The sequence below is a fragment of the Muntiacus reevesi genome, chromosome 3 (assembly GCF_963930625.1).
Source record: "Muntiacus reevesi chromosome 3, mMunRee1.1, whole genome shotgun sequence".
NCBI lineage: Eukaryota > Metazoa > Chordata > Mammalia > Artiodactyla > Cervidae > Muntiacus > Muntiacus reevesi.
The window spans coordinates 162,640,516-162,655,233 of NC_089251.1; the positions used below are offsets into that span (position 1 = coordinate 162,640,516).

The 14,718-nt window shown below is 41.3% G+C and overlaps 1 protein-coding gene across 4 annotated transcripts in view; it reads left to right on the forward strand.

Annotated features, from left to right (window-relative positions):
• Window positions 1-14,718, forward strand: part of PRKN (parkin RBR E3 ubiquitin protein ligase) — a 1,207,894-nt gene that overhangs the window by 1,011,797 nt on the left and 181,379 nt on the right. The gene's annotated exons all lie outside the window — the stretch shown is intronic.

Sequence of the window (14,718 nt, forward strand, 5' to 3'; positions counted from 1 at the left end):
GGGGTGGGCTGTGTGTATGTGTGTGTTTGCTTTGGCAAATTGGCTCAGTTGTTGCTTTATTTTCATTTTCCATTTGGACTCAGATAGCTTTGACCTGATTTATTTATTTTCATTTTTATTTTCATTTTACTTATTTTCATTTTCCACTTGGACTCAGATCTCTTTGACCTGACGTAAAAAAAATTTTTTTAATATATTTTTCCGTTCTTAACAGAATCCCGTATATAAAGAGGGGAGGTAAGATTTTCCGCTTTGATAGCTATCAGTGTTTAAGACATGAAATCACTCGGTCAGCCTTTTAAACTTTTCTTCCGGTGCTCAGATAATTCAGAGCAAAAATGATTTCTTCAGAGGTAGCATTCAGTTGACAGGAATGAAGGAGAAAAAGAATTCCACCTCTTAGCATGATTGTCTTAGTGACGTTGCTAGCCTAAGTATTTCAAGAAATAAAAATGAAGATTAATATGGAAAACTTGAAATGTTATCGGGTGGTAAAAATCATTTTAAATTGAGATGAGCAAAACTTAATGGGGCCTCTTAGGGAAGCAGAAAAAGAAACATGGAAAATGTTTGTTCTAAGGCTTCTTGAATGGGTCTACTGGCTGCAAGCTGATGGTAAAGGGGTGCGGGAAGCATAACTCAAACGCAAATCGGCTGGCTAAATTATAGGCTGAAATGACAAATGGATAATAATCCTGGTATTAAATTTTATGCTGGCCAGAAAAGGAAGAAGTGTATGTGCTTATAAAATGCTATTGAATTGTGATGGGAGAGCATTCCTTTTAAAATTGCATCTTCATGAGGAGCTTTGTTGGAAGGAGGAGTATGGATGGATGGCAGAGTCATATTACCCAGGCCTAATTTGGGGCTGAGCCTCCTGAGTTACCTATGCATAAATTGGCATCTGTCACCCTTGGTAGGGCTCCTCATCGCTCATGCAGTGGGGCTTACCAGGCTCTGGGCTGAGTGATAAAGTAGAACAAGTGGAAGTTGAAAAATAATGAGATACCATGATGCGTAAGCAGAAAGAAATACTTCTGGGCTAATGGCGGTTTCATTAGGATAAAAACTCACATCATGTCTGCTAGCCTTAGAAATTATGGAAATCAAACCCTGCTTCCCAGCCTTAGTCATCATCATTGACTGTATAATCTGCACCGGTTGCATGTGGCACAAGCAAGCTGCCAAATTCTGGGATCAGAGTTTCTAGCAAATGTTTTCTTTTAGATTGAGTTACAACAGCCATTAACTAATGGCCCGTTTCTATCTATGCTTCTACCTAACAATTATTCCTATTGTTCCATTGTCTGAAGCCGGGGAGTTCTTTTGGCCCTCTTCTGCGTTCATTGTTCATCTTGAACAGTTTTGAAGGTTTATGTAATTTTAAGATTTGAACGTCTTTCTCTTCCTTTTTTTACACAATGTGATACTATAAGTAACACACACATTTGAACTCCAAATTATGGAAAATTACCTTGGAGATGAATTGAATTGCTTTAATATCTTTGGGTTAAGAGAGTTTAGGGGCAAACCTTACCTAAAGGAGAATGGCTATCTTCAAGATGTTTCTTTGGAAGGTCTAGGTAATGTGTTTTATTTTTATTTATTGTTTTGTTATGGGGAGGGGGGATGCTTGTTGGTTTGTATATTACTTATCTGTTGCTATGTAACAAATAACCCCAAATTTTAGCCTTTTAATTAATAAACATCTTTTATCTCACAGCTCCTGAGAGTCAGGAATCCCTAAGTAGCTTAGGTGTGTGGTTCTAGCTCTGGGTCTCATGAGGTTGGAGTCAAGCTCAGTTGAAGTTAACCCAAGACTTGACTGGGGCTGAAAGACCCACTGCAAAAATGCCTTGGTTCCTCGCTGGCTGTTGTCAAGCCATGGTGACTTGCTCTCTTGCTCAACCAAGAGCATTCTTGGCCAAAAATGCCTCAGTTCCTCACTGACTATTGGCCACAGTTCCTCACTACATACCCCTTTTCTTAGGCTACTTACCCGGAGCAAATGATCCAAGAGACACAGCAAAGAGAAAGCCAAGGTGACCTGCTCTCCAAGGCTTTGTTCTGTTCATCACTTCTGCTTTGTTCCTTTGGTTAGCGTGGAGTAAAAGTTCCAGCCCACCCACAACGGGAAGGGAGCTAGGCTCCATCTTAAAGGAACGGGTGTCAGGGAATTCATGGATATATTTTGAACCACCACTGTCTATAATTTGAAGAAGCTGAATAAAGAACAAAGAGAAATGATTTTCTAAAACATCTAACTTGATGCTTTCTTTGACCTCCCCACCTTTTTTGCCCCAACCCCCATAAGCTTTTTCAGGCTGATATCAATTCCCATTGCTTTGACTTTTCAGAAGAGATAAATTGACATCTTCATTGCTCTTTTTTCTTCAAATCCTCAACTTTCACAAAAGCATGTTAACCCAGCTTACATGCCTTAGGGATTCTGTAGTGGTTAAAAAGGAGATTAGGTTGTATGGCTTAGGTCCAAATCTTGGCTTCCTCAACTACCAATGGTCTTAATCTTCCTGTGCCTCAGTCTCCTCACTTGAAAACAGAGTGTGTTACAATGGCCCTGTATAAGGCTCCTCTGTCCATGGGATTCTCCAGGCAAGAGTACTAGAGTGGGTTGCCATTCCCTTCTCCAGGGCATCTTCCCGACCCAGGGATCGAACCGGTGTCTCCTCTGTCTCCTGCATTGAGAAGCGGGTTCTTTACCGCCAGTGCCACCAGGAAAACCCTTATAAGGTCATTATGAATGTTAAATGAGCTGATGGGCACAATAGCACGTGGCATAGCATATGTATTTGTTTACTATTTAATTAAAAGCTTAATCAGTATTGATCAAAGGCTCACCTAAAAGACCTAATTAAACATTCAAGGAAAATTAGCAACAGGGTGTTTGTTTGATCCTCTCTTCCAAATATTCTAGAATATTCCCCTCTGAATCAAGTTAGATGCAGCAGGGAATTAGGCACCTAGGCCCCACTGTTTTAGTCCTTCAAAGAATTACTTTTCCTGCACAATAATTTGGTGTCATTTGTTTATACTGGGTCATTGTACAGATGACTCAACGCCTGTGGCTCTGGACATTTGAGTGGGTTTTTCTTTGAGGGACCATGGTGCCCATTCCAGATTCATTATGCTTGTCTTGGGAAAAGTTGACACTGCTAAGGGTCCCCCCTGAAACTGGAAAACCTAGAGCCACATTTGTGGGGTATCTACAGCAGAGAAACGGGCCACTGATAGAATGGGTTTGGAAGCTTATTTCCTGGCTTGACTTATTTCGCTTCCCTTTCTCCTGGTATATGCTGTTTTGCTGTGATTTGTGCACCCTTGTAAGCTGCCAATCTTTTCTGGATTTAAGGGTAGAAATGGAAAGCTGTTGTGTGAAAGAAACCGTGGTTAGTTTATGTTGTCTGTTATGTTCTCTGTCTGTTATGAGACAGAACAGGGCCCGATAAGTAGAAGTTAGAGGAAGCTGAATCAGATGAGTCTGCTCAGGGTTTGCTGTTAGCACCATGGACAGTGGCCACAAAGCAGGCTGCCCCCGAGCAGGGAGTGCCTCACCCTACACAACGCTCAAGGAAAGGAACTGACAGCAAGCTATGGAAGCCTCAGAGTCTCGGACGTGCTTCTTGGGCTGTAGCTTTCAAGTTTATTGTTAGGTATCCGCGAATCCACCTGTACTTAATTTGTCCTCAACTGTCAACTCTTATTACGTGGGGTATCCAGGAAATGCTTGATGTTACCAAAAGGATCTCATGCATAAAAAAAGGTTGAAAACCAAATTCCCTGTCATTCACAGAATTTAAAAATTCAGCCTTCCAGATACAGAGTGAGGTGGACCCACATGGACTCACGTTTTTAGAGCTGAGACACACCTCTGTGCTGACCTCCAGACGGGACAGTTCTAATCTTCCCATCAGTCAGCCCACCACCACATGCCTAGATGGTCCCCACTACCTCCCTGCTTGCTGCTGTACATAGCTTCCATCTGAAGACACAAGCTTCAGTATTGTGATTGTCTTTGACTTCTTTAAATGAGTGCTTAGGCTAATACTTATGACTTTCATATGCAAGCATATAGTACTACTCATTGGAAAATCAGATTAGCTGATCTTTGGCTCTCCTAAGTCACTAACTTAACTGTTACCCAGAGAGCAGTGAACATTAGCTAATGAATATAAGGATTTCCATTTAAATGATAATGTCAGTCCATCCAGGAAAGGCCTGATAGATGTGTGATGGTTATAGCAAAATTTGTACCATTATTAAAGAATTATTTGAACTGCAGTACCACCTCTCAGGGTCCAAGTTGAAGTGTGGTACTTATTTCATGCTTTCATATTCCTGTCCTCAGCCTTGGTATTGTTCTCAGTAAGAACATGTATTTAGACTTCAACATTTATTGAGTGAATGAATGAGTGAATCTTAACAATGTGGAAGTAATATGAATACACTTTTATTTTCAAATACTAATCATTGCACCAATATTAGAATTGCTTACCTTGCTTCAACAAGAATCTCTTCAAAAAAACATAAAATATGCAGTGTTTTACTTATACACATAATACATCATTTAGAACACCAAAATATACTAACTTTAGAGATCCACAAAAAGTCAATTAGGAACCTGAAAATCCTCCAGAAATTGCAGTTTGTATGCCCCATCGAAGGCCTCACCGCCGAATGAAGAATTCAGTGCATTCTGGTAAAGAAAATGTCTTGGTCTTGGGAGCACTGATATTTTCCTTTTGACAAGCACAGAATATTTTTACATGGATAGACAGAACTCAACAAGGATATGTTTGGGGATCAAATAGCCTGACCTCACTCTCTGCCAATGCTTGATCATATTTTCACTACTGCTCATAAAAATATTAATTGATTTCCTGAGGAATTCATGTTATGCATTATTCTTTCTCTGGCCTTATTGCTATTCATCAGAACTATCTCACTAACTTTGGTGGCGCCGATGTAAAATGTTGACATGTTTAATGCTAGAAAATAGCAACAAAATATGGAATACATTATACTCACTGACCTGGGGATACAAAAAGCTATGGCAATCAAACCTTGCAAGTTTTCTATCAGCAAAACATCTTTATCTTATTTGATGGTGTTTTGGGATGTCTACATCTGAGAGATAATTTCTTAAAATAATACTAGGAATTTAATGAAGAGATTTCTGTTTTGAATTAGAAATACAGGGACGAGATTTAAGAATGGGGGAAAAAGCTCTTATGCATTTAAATGAAAACCAGAGATCTTTAAAAAATAAAAAACTCATTAAGCCAACCATTAGTTAAGGAAATTAAATAGAATTTCTTACGGCATCTGAGAGACTCTCCCTCCCTTGATCAGTAGTGTGTGTGGCTTTGAGGTGGACTAATCGAGGAAATGGAGCATTCGTCTTGGGCCCCTCGCTTGCACAGATCCCTTCCACGCCCTCTCACCCAAGTTTACATTCTTGCACTGTCTCCCTTGAAGGGAGTCTCAAAAATTATAGAACCTAAAGTTACAAAGGCTTCGCCAAAACTGAATCTAGACTTCAATGAGGACAGGGTAGGCTTGCTATGTGCCAAGAAATCCTTGTTGAAGCTACTTATAACAATAGCATTCATATATTGTTGAAGATTTTAGTTAAGTTAGAGCCCAAGCCTCCTATTTTAGCCCTTATATAGGAAAGGAGTCTATGTAGACAAACGGGGATAACTGTTCCTTCATTCAGAGATCTAATTATTGATTTTAAAAGTAACTAGATGGGGAGCCCTTTTTTTCAATATGTGGGATTCAGAAATAGAAAGTCAAGAGATGGCCAATATTTAATAAAGAAAATGGCTACTTTTTCCATCCTTTAAAGATACTTCAATTTTATAAAAATACAAAATTTAATTAAATTACCTCAAGTATTTTGAAAACTGTATAGAAGATCTCCCTTTTTCCAAAGAAGAATAGAGATTAAAATCTAGACTCCACTTATGTGTGGTTTATATCATAATGCTTTCCAGGAGACACAAAAAAACACAGGTATTTTTCATTTGCCTAAATGTGGGTTTGTTGGGGTTAAGCTCCAGTCTATAATCTCACCTTGCTAGCCTCAATTCTATGGCCTCTTCAACATGTAGAGCATGGAATCAACTCTTTTTGACACATTATTTTTGATATATGGGATGTTCTTTATCAGAGAGTATTTTTAAAAGAAAGCTAACATTATGAAATGTCAGAAATATGCATGCTGTGTTTATTTGACAGGTGTCCAAAAATCTAATTTAAGCTCTAAGATTGGCTCATTTGCAGAGTGAAATTAGTCTTGCTAGACTTTCTGCTTGTGAGCCAGCTTGAAGTGCAAAGACAGAAAGCTCTGGAGAGTATTTATTTTAATTAAAGAAACTGTTCATAAACATACAAACAAATTCTGCATACCATGCCTCTGAAAAACATTTATCAATTGGCAAATGTTCCTAGAAAGTATTCTGCAGTCTGAAATAGAAATATATGTTTTCTAATCCAACATAGATCAATGACCTTTCCATGTGTCTTTAGCTATTTTTTTTAAATAAGGGAAGTGTGAAATTATTATACTCTTTCAAAACAGTAAGCTCTATCTCTTTGAATAATGTGTTGTGTGTGTGTGTGTGTGTGTGTGTGTGTGTGTGTGCGCGCAGTCGTGTCTGACTCTTTGTGACCCCATGGACTGTAGCGACCAGGCTCCTCTGTCCATGGAATTCTCCAGACAAGAATACTGGAGTGGGTTGCCATTTCCTTCTCCAGGAGATTTTCTTGACTCAGAGATCAAAGCTGTGTCTCTTGAATCTCTTGCATTGATAGGCGGATTCTTTATCCATGTGCCACCTGGGAAGCCTAGGAAATCAATTTTGTGGCAAATTGAATAGAAAAGCCCTCTTTAGCTCTACCAGCTACAGGAGAGCTCAGAGCATTCCAGAAAACAGGCTTCTATGAAGATAACATAGTTTCTGTGTATTCATTTTGATCCTGCCCTCACTTCAGTCTAGGGCAAGGCTGTCTAATATGGTAACCAGAGGCCACAAGTGACTGTTTAAATTAAAATTAAATAAAATTTAAAATTAGGTTTCTCAGTCACAGCAGCTACATTTTAAGTATTCAATGGCCACATACAGCCTCCAGCTACTGGACTAGACCTAGGCCATGCAGACAGAGCATGTTTTCATCAATATCACAGAAAGTTCAGTGGGGCAGAGAAAATAGCTATAAGAGATCATCCTAGAGGAAGCATTCACAAGCTCAAAGATGCCTGTGTCTCAAACAAATTGAAGTTTGACTCCTTCAACTCTAGTTAAGAAGAAAAATCTTTCTAGAAATTAAAGCAGTCTCCTAAGTTTAAAAAAAACAAAAACACATACAGCAGTGTTTTCCAAAGTGACGCTCGTTCGGTGCAGGTTCAAGGGATGTTATGTGCTCGGAGGATGGTTGGGATCCAGGACAGAGGGCCTGGGCCGAGACCCATGATCAGAGAGCTTGGGCGCACGCCACTGTCGGTGCTGTTGTGCAGGCGCTCCCTCGTGTCCACTCTGCACCCCGTGGGCGGCAGCACGCCAGGTTTCCCTGTCCTTCACTGCCTCCTGGAGCGTGTTCAAGTTCACACCCACTGAGTTGGCGATGCCGTCTAACCATCTCATCCTCTGTCGTCCCCTTCTCCTTCGGCCTTCAATCTTTCCCAGCATCAGGGTCTTTAACAGTGAGTCTGCTCTTCACATCAAGTGGCCAAAGTATTGGAGCTTCAGCTTCAGCATCAGTCCTTCCAATGCATGCAGTAAACTCCGTTAAACAGGGATTTTTTCTGTTGGACTTAAAGCTTTCATTATGCAAACACGCCTATGCCCGAACAAGGGGAACACCACAGCGGCCTTCCCTAAATTCTTTCAAGCAGGAACTGCCTTTTGGGTGGTCCATCTTATCAGACAGGTGTTTCATAGAGCAGCTTGACTCAGGGAATCAAATCCCTTGCTTTATCTGAATAGCAAGCTTACCACAGTACTCTTGGGAAGGAGCTAGTGAAACCCAAGGATCAGAACATTAAGTCTACAATATTTTCCTCTCTGTAGAGAACTAAAAAAGCATGATTTTTTAAAATGATATGCCATACTTGTATTAGAGGTATTTTTGAGACTACTTTATAGTGAAACCTTTTTATTCTTAAACTGCTATTGATATATAATTTTATGGATTTAACATACATAGAGAAGATAGGGTGAAATTTTATGACTGTGTGTGATTAGCAGCATATTTTCAAATGATTCCTATTAAATGAACATGAGAGATTATTGAACTTCATAAAATAAAGGATATTATGGTAAATATATATATATATTTCTATAGTGGGTACCAGTATACGTCAGTCTCATAAAACATTAACTGCAAAAAAGAAAAAACAAAACATTAACTGCATAGGACAATAATATCATGACAAAGGAGTCACAGGACTTTTTGAATTTTATTTTATTGAAGTGTAGTTAATTTCCAATGTTGTCTTAGTTTCTGGTATGCAGCAAAGTGATTCTGTTATATACGTGTATTATTTTTTCATATTCTTTCCCATTATGGTTTCTGCTGTTGCTGTCATTCTGGCTTTCTACACGGTCAGGAATCGCTGCCCGAGTGGTCACACCAGTGTGGGCCGGGCCACAGCCCGCTGTGATGCCCTGGCGGGGCCTCTCTTACCGGGGGGCACGCTGGAGCTCCCTGCCTGGCATCCCAAAGGGCAGTCCTCACTTCCCTGCCCTTCCCAGAGCCCAGCGGGGTTTCTGGGGGGTGGGGAGCCCTGCTCCATCTCATTACACTCATTGTTTTTCACATCCTCTCCCCACTATCTCAGGCCTTCTTGCATCGGGGAGGAGAAGCCTCCCAGGCACACTCTGTCCTGCTCTTTTAGACTTGCCTCCAGCCCTCCGTTCTCATTAGGGTCTCTGCTGAACACCCCCAAAACAGCTAGTTCCTCCTGTATATTCATCCAGATCCGCCCTCCCTATGTGCTGGTTTTTCTCAATTCCCCTCCATGCTACCTTTAGAAAATGGCCTCACAGGTCTGACACTGCCCCTCTAGCCCATGGTTACCCTCTGTGGCTCGCATCTCATCTTTCATGCTGTTATATGCACTGCAGATTATGGAATGCGATTATCAAAGCAGTTTTCTTTGTTCTCTCATCTTTCCTTTTTTAACACTATTTTTGATTGTGGTAAAATATACACACTATAAAATTCGCCTTTGATAACCATGTTAAAGTGTACAGTTCAGCAGCATCAGTATGCACAGTGTTGGATAACCATCTCCACTCTTTCCAAAATTTTGTATCACCCCAAACAGAAGCTCTGTTCCTGTTAGGCAATAATTAATTCCCCATCTCTCCCAGCCCGTGGTCACCTCTAATCTTCTTGCTGTCTCTATGAACCTGACTATCCTAGATATTTCACGTAAGTGGAATCGTAGGAATTTTTTGTCCTTTGGTATCTGGCTTAAGATAATGTTTGTCACTTAGCATAATGTTTTCAAGCCTCATGCAGCCTGTGTCAGAATTTCACTCCTTCTCGTAGCTGAATACTAGCTCATTGTACACATATACCATGTTTTTTTCCTCCCATTCCTTTTTAGAATTTATTCAGCCACAGTCCTTCCTCTCCCTGGAGCAAAAGTCAGGCCGGTTCTCTGACTCCTGGTCACTTACAAGTGAAAGAAAGTCTTAGAGACACTTTATGTTGTATGTTCATTCTGTCAATTCACTAAAAGTGGCTTTCGTCAACAAAAACATACTTGATGTGACACTGAGTCTTCTGCCCTGGCTCCCAAGGCCAGCCCTATGCTCCATGCCTGTGAGCACTTGGCGTAGAAGTCCAAATGGGCGGACGTGACTCACCCGGCCACTCTGAGTGTTCATCAGCTTCTACCTGTTCCATTGAGTTTTTATTCATCTCAGGTTAAGGTTGACAGGACACAGTAATAGCTGCTTATTCACTTTATTCCTCTGAAAAGTGTCTACGTCATCAATCTGCAGATCCAGGGTTTTTAATTCCAGTGCTTAAAATTGTTTGCCTTGAATAATTGCCTACGTTAGCGCCTATAGGGTTTCAGCCTCATTACAGAATCATCCGTGCAGACCGAAGTCCCCCATCCTAACTTGAGTAGCAAAACCCTAGCCCTGTTCCTGTAGGTATAACAGAAACGTGTTTCTGCCAGAAATATAGCTCATGAACACAACTGCAAAAATTTGTCAAGATAAGTGTAGAGATATTCCTTATAGTACTGTTTTGTAGTAGACAAGAACTTGGAAACAATCAAATTGTCAATAATATCATAGTGGTTAAGTACATTTTTGATATATGGGTACAATAAAGTACAATATCTTGTTTTAAAAGGGCTTCTTTGGTGGCTCAGTGGTAAAGAATCTGCCTATAATACAGGAGACCCAAGTTCAGTCCCTGGGTTGGGAAGATTCCCTGGAGAAGTGAATGGCAATCCACTCCAATATTCTCGCTTAGAGAATTCCATGGATAGAGGAGCCTGGCAGGCTACATACAGTCCATGAGGTCCTGAAGAGTCAGACACGACTGAGCAACTAAATCACCACTACCTGTTTAAAAAAATAAGGTCATTCTGCATGCTGATATGAAATAATTTTTAATACTCAGAATTAAGAGAAAAGAGCAAAAAAAAGAAGATCAATACTCAGAAACACATAAAATATTTCCTGAAAAGAGTTCAACAGACCATTAAAGTAGTTGTCTTTGGATAGAAAAAGTGGGGATATAGAGAAGGAAGCTTTTATTAATACCTTTCAGTTTACAACTTTCTGTAATGTTTGAGGTTTCTAAACATGTAGATATATTGCTTTTACTTTTTATAACATAAGGGATTTTCTTAGTTTATGAACTAGTTTTTTAGTAATCAAGCTTTTATTTTTGAAAAAACTAGCCATGTTGTTTGTTAAAAATAAAAGCAAAGCAAAGTGAACTGTAATTAAATTGGTTAGAATTTTACACCATTTCAGACATAGTGTTTCTCTGGGGTTAGACTGAGAAAGAAGGAAATAGGTCTGCCACTGCCAGAGGCCAAGGTCATGAAAAGCCGAATGGTGAAGTCCAGCTACTGTTCACTCTAAGGGGATGGCAAGGCAGGTGGTCCATTCTTTCAGACATTTACTTGGCATGGAGCATGCTGTCCTGTCACACTGATTTAATTGAATGACATGTTTAAGAAAAATGTAAGTAAAGTCTGCTAGGAAATTTAATTTACAGTCTCAAAATTAGTTCTATGAAACATGTCACCAGAAGCTTTGAACAGCCAAATGCAAAGAAGTGAATTTGAATTTTTGTGTAGTTTTAAATAGTTTGAGCAGTTCCTGCAGTATAGGAAAATATATTCCGATGGCCTTTTGCACATACCTGTATTCTAGAAATCCTAATCTCGCAGCGTGTTTTATTGCTGACTTTTGTTCATCTTCTCTTTTTTGTGCACACCTATTTTCAGTACAATTTAGACAGAGTTCAAGGTGGCCCAAGCAAAACAAGGACTTGGCCCTGGTGTATCACGCGTTCTTCCCTGCTTGTCAAACATCCCGTTGTAAAGGCTGTCTGTAAATTATTAGGTCGGTTTCCTACAGACTCCTGGGAGGAACAGGGCTTTTCCTGGTTAAAGACCAGTCAGCCCTGTTGTCAGTACTCCGCAAGGCTCTGTAATAGATCCAGCAACCAGATGCTCCCTGGATCCCAAGAAAGGCAGTCAGCCTTCCCCCTCACCTGCTTTCCTTTCAGCGGGCCGGGGATACCGGCAGGGGAGGGCCTCAATATTTCACCTTTTTAGCACTGAATGAATGAGGCTAACAGTAAATCCCTGAAGGCTCCCCCAGGGCAAGCCTGACCTGGCCTAGCCTGACTTTGAGTCCCACCTTCCCTGGGAATTGGCGGCCCCTAGGATGGATATCCGGAGAAGGCAATGGCACCCCACTCCAGTACTCTTGCCTGGAAAATCCCATGGACAGAGGAGCCTGGTGGGCTGTGGTCCATGGGGTCGTGAAGAGTCGGACACGACTGAGCGACTTCACTTTCCCTTTTCACTTTCATGCATTGGAGAAGGAAATGGCAACCCACTCCAGTGTTCTTGCCTGGAGAATCCCAGGGACGGGGGAGCCTGGTGGGCTGCCGTCTGTGGGGTCGCGCAGAGTCGGACACGACTGAAGCGACTTGGCAGCAGCAGCAGCAGGATGGATATACCTGGCAGAGCCACCTGAGCCTGTGACACGGGCCTTTGCCCAGCGGCCCATCGACACGTTTCTAGCGTATGCGACTTCCCTGGTGGTCCTGTGGCGAAGACAGCGCTTTCACGGCAGGAGCCGCAGAGTCCATCCCTGGTCGGGGAACTAAGACCCCACCTTACCAAGTGGTCAAAAAAGTTAAATTAAAAAGTTTATACTGTGAACAAAGTATATGATTTTTTTTTTACATTAATTTTATTTAAGGGTTTGTTTTTTTCTCCCCCACAAAGAGAAGAAAAGAAATCGTTTAAGACTACAAGCCTACGGGTAAGGCCCAGGCCAAATGTAGAAGCTGCACCCCATCTATCCGCTCTTGAACCAGGGGTAGGAGAAGAATAGAAACAACGAAGGAAGGCTTTCCGAGGGCGAGCACGCTCTCTGATGCACTCTAGGAAGTAATTTGTCAAGTGGACCTGTTACCGCACTTCCAAAAAGAAAGCAATTTTCTTCCTCCTTTCTTTAGAAGCAGGCCCAGAAAGCCCGTTTACTCCCCAAGCCTATGCCGCCCGCCACTCTCTTTTAGAAAGAAATCATATTGTTTCTTCACAAAGCCTTGTTGGTTATTGTCCAGCCTGCAGTGACTGTCTGGGAATTTAATGTCCAGTGAGTTGTTGTTTTTTTTTTTCCCCAGCTTCTCTCAAGGTGTTAGTGCTAAACTGATAGGTCCATAATACCAAGGAAGACTGAATTAGCTATTCCTGAGGTTACCTCTACATGCAGAGCCTAGCCCTCGTCACCTATTTCTAAGCAGTCCTTAAGTGAATTAGTGGATATGAACATTTTATATCACCTCTTTTCTCTCTGCGAACTCGAAGCATTGTTCTTTATGTATGCAAGCCTGCCTAGTGGCACTACCTGATGATTTGGAGGAAATAATAAAAGGAGAGATTCCAAGTGCCATCAGCTTCTAAGTTAGTCTGTAGCAGAAATAAGATGGAATTTTACCTGCTGGATTTTTAACAAATGTGAAGTGATTGGAACAGATGCCTTCTGGAAAAGAAATCCCAAGAAAAGAGTCATTTATCAACCTTCTTTAAACCTATTCACGTAAATGTTTTACATGTAAACAGTGCATAGAAAGCAAAGCTGTCTTCAGAAGATGGCTGCTATTTGGAAACAAAGAAATCCAATCTGACCCAGCTTCTGAAAGTCTCCTTTATGCGAGGACATGGCTGGGCTTTTGTATGAGCCGTATTGTATTATTGTAAAGTGCAGGAGCCGCTTAATCAATAAGAAAAGTTGGGGTAGAATGTTTGGATTAAAGAGATAAGATCTTTGTTAGACTAAATCAATTGAGCCAGAACCTCCCATAGTGAGCTGAATGGAAATAGCTTCACGTTACAAATGTACCGGAGATTTTTTAAAAGTGTCAAAATCAGTGTTTGGAGACTATGTGGCTATGTGTATTTTCAGTTTGCCGTTCTGGAGAAACCGAATATTGTTTTTTGAGTTTGGAAAAGCACTAAACTTCAATACTATGCATGGTTTTGATAAACATTTACTGGGGTATGCTTTTAACATTCTGAGCTCCATTTTAAAAGTCATTGATAATAGAATCAATGGACAGGGACACAAACTATCCCAGAAAGTAAAGAAAATAAGCAGCCTGAAACCTACTCTAAAGCGTGTTCACCGTCACTCTGTAACCAGGACTGCTTGCTGCTGGGACTGGACCCTGGGCACCCAACTACCCACCATCCAAGCTGGGTGACTTTCTGTCCCGTGACTGTCAGAATCCGTGTGGGTGTCCACAGGCTGTTGACAGCCTTGATTTCCCTCCCGATTTTCATCGTCCCCCTTTCCTGCTAATCTGATTTTTTTTTCAAGTATTCTCCTTTTGGGGAGGTGACTCCATTCCTGGTCAGAAGGGACTCCCGAGTCGTCTGAGCCCGTCCTGCTACTGCCGTGACCCTTAGGAGGCAGGCTCTGGGAAGAAAACCACATCCTTCCTGGGCACTTGACCAAGTGCCTCAGTTAATCAGCTCAAAAGCCACTCTGTTGTTGGACTGAGCATTACGTGAAAGGATATGTTGTTTCCTTTTTGTTAAAGCAGATGGGATTGGACTGTCTGATTCTCCAGCCAAAATCTGTTAACTGGTGCATGGAAACTGGTTCATTTCTCTAAAATGACTAAAGGAATTCATCCACTGAAAGACTTTGGGCAGATGACCCCAAAAGAGGCTCTTAATAAGGACTTTTCAGTAGCAGACCAAATCGCCTTCGGGTTACGTCCCACGGTATCCTGTGTGGCCACAGTAGCTGGAAGCAGCTAGAAGAAATGTGTGCTCATTACTCACTGACTAAATGGATCGTAACGTGCTCCGTTACTTTATTCAGACGTGAGTGCCGTGGTGTGTGACCAAGACCCCAAGGGAGGGTGCCTTAAGGCGATAGGAGTTCATTCCTCTATCCTATAGGACCCTTG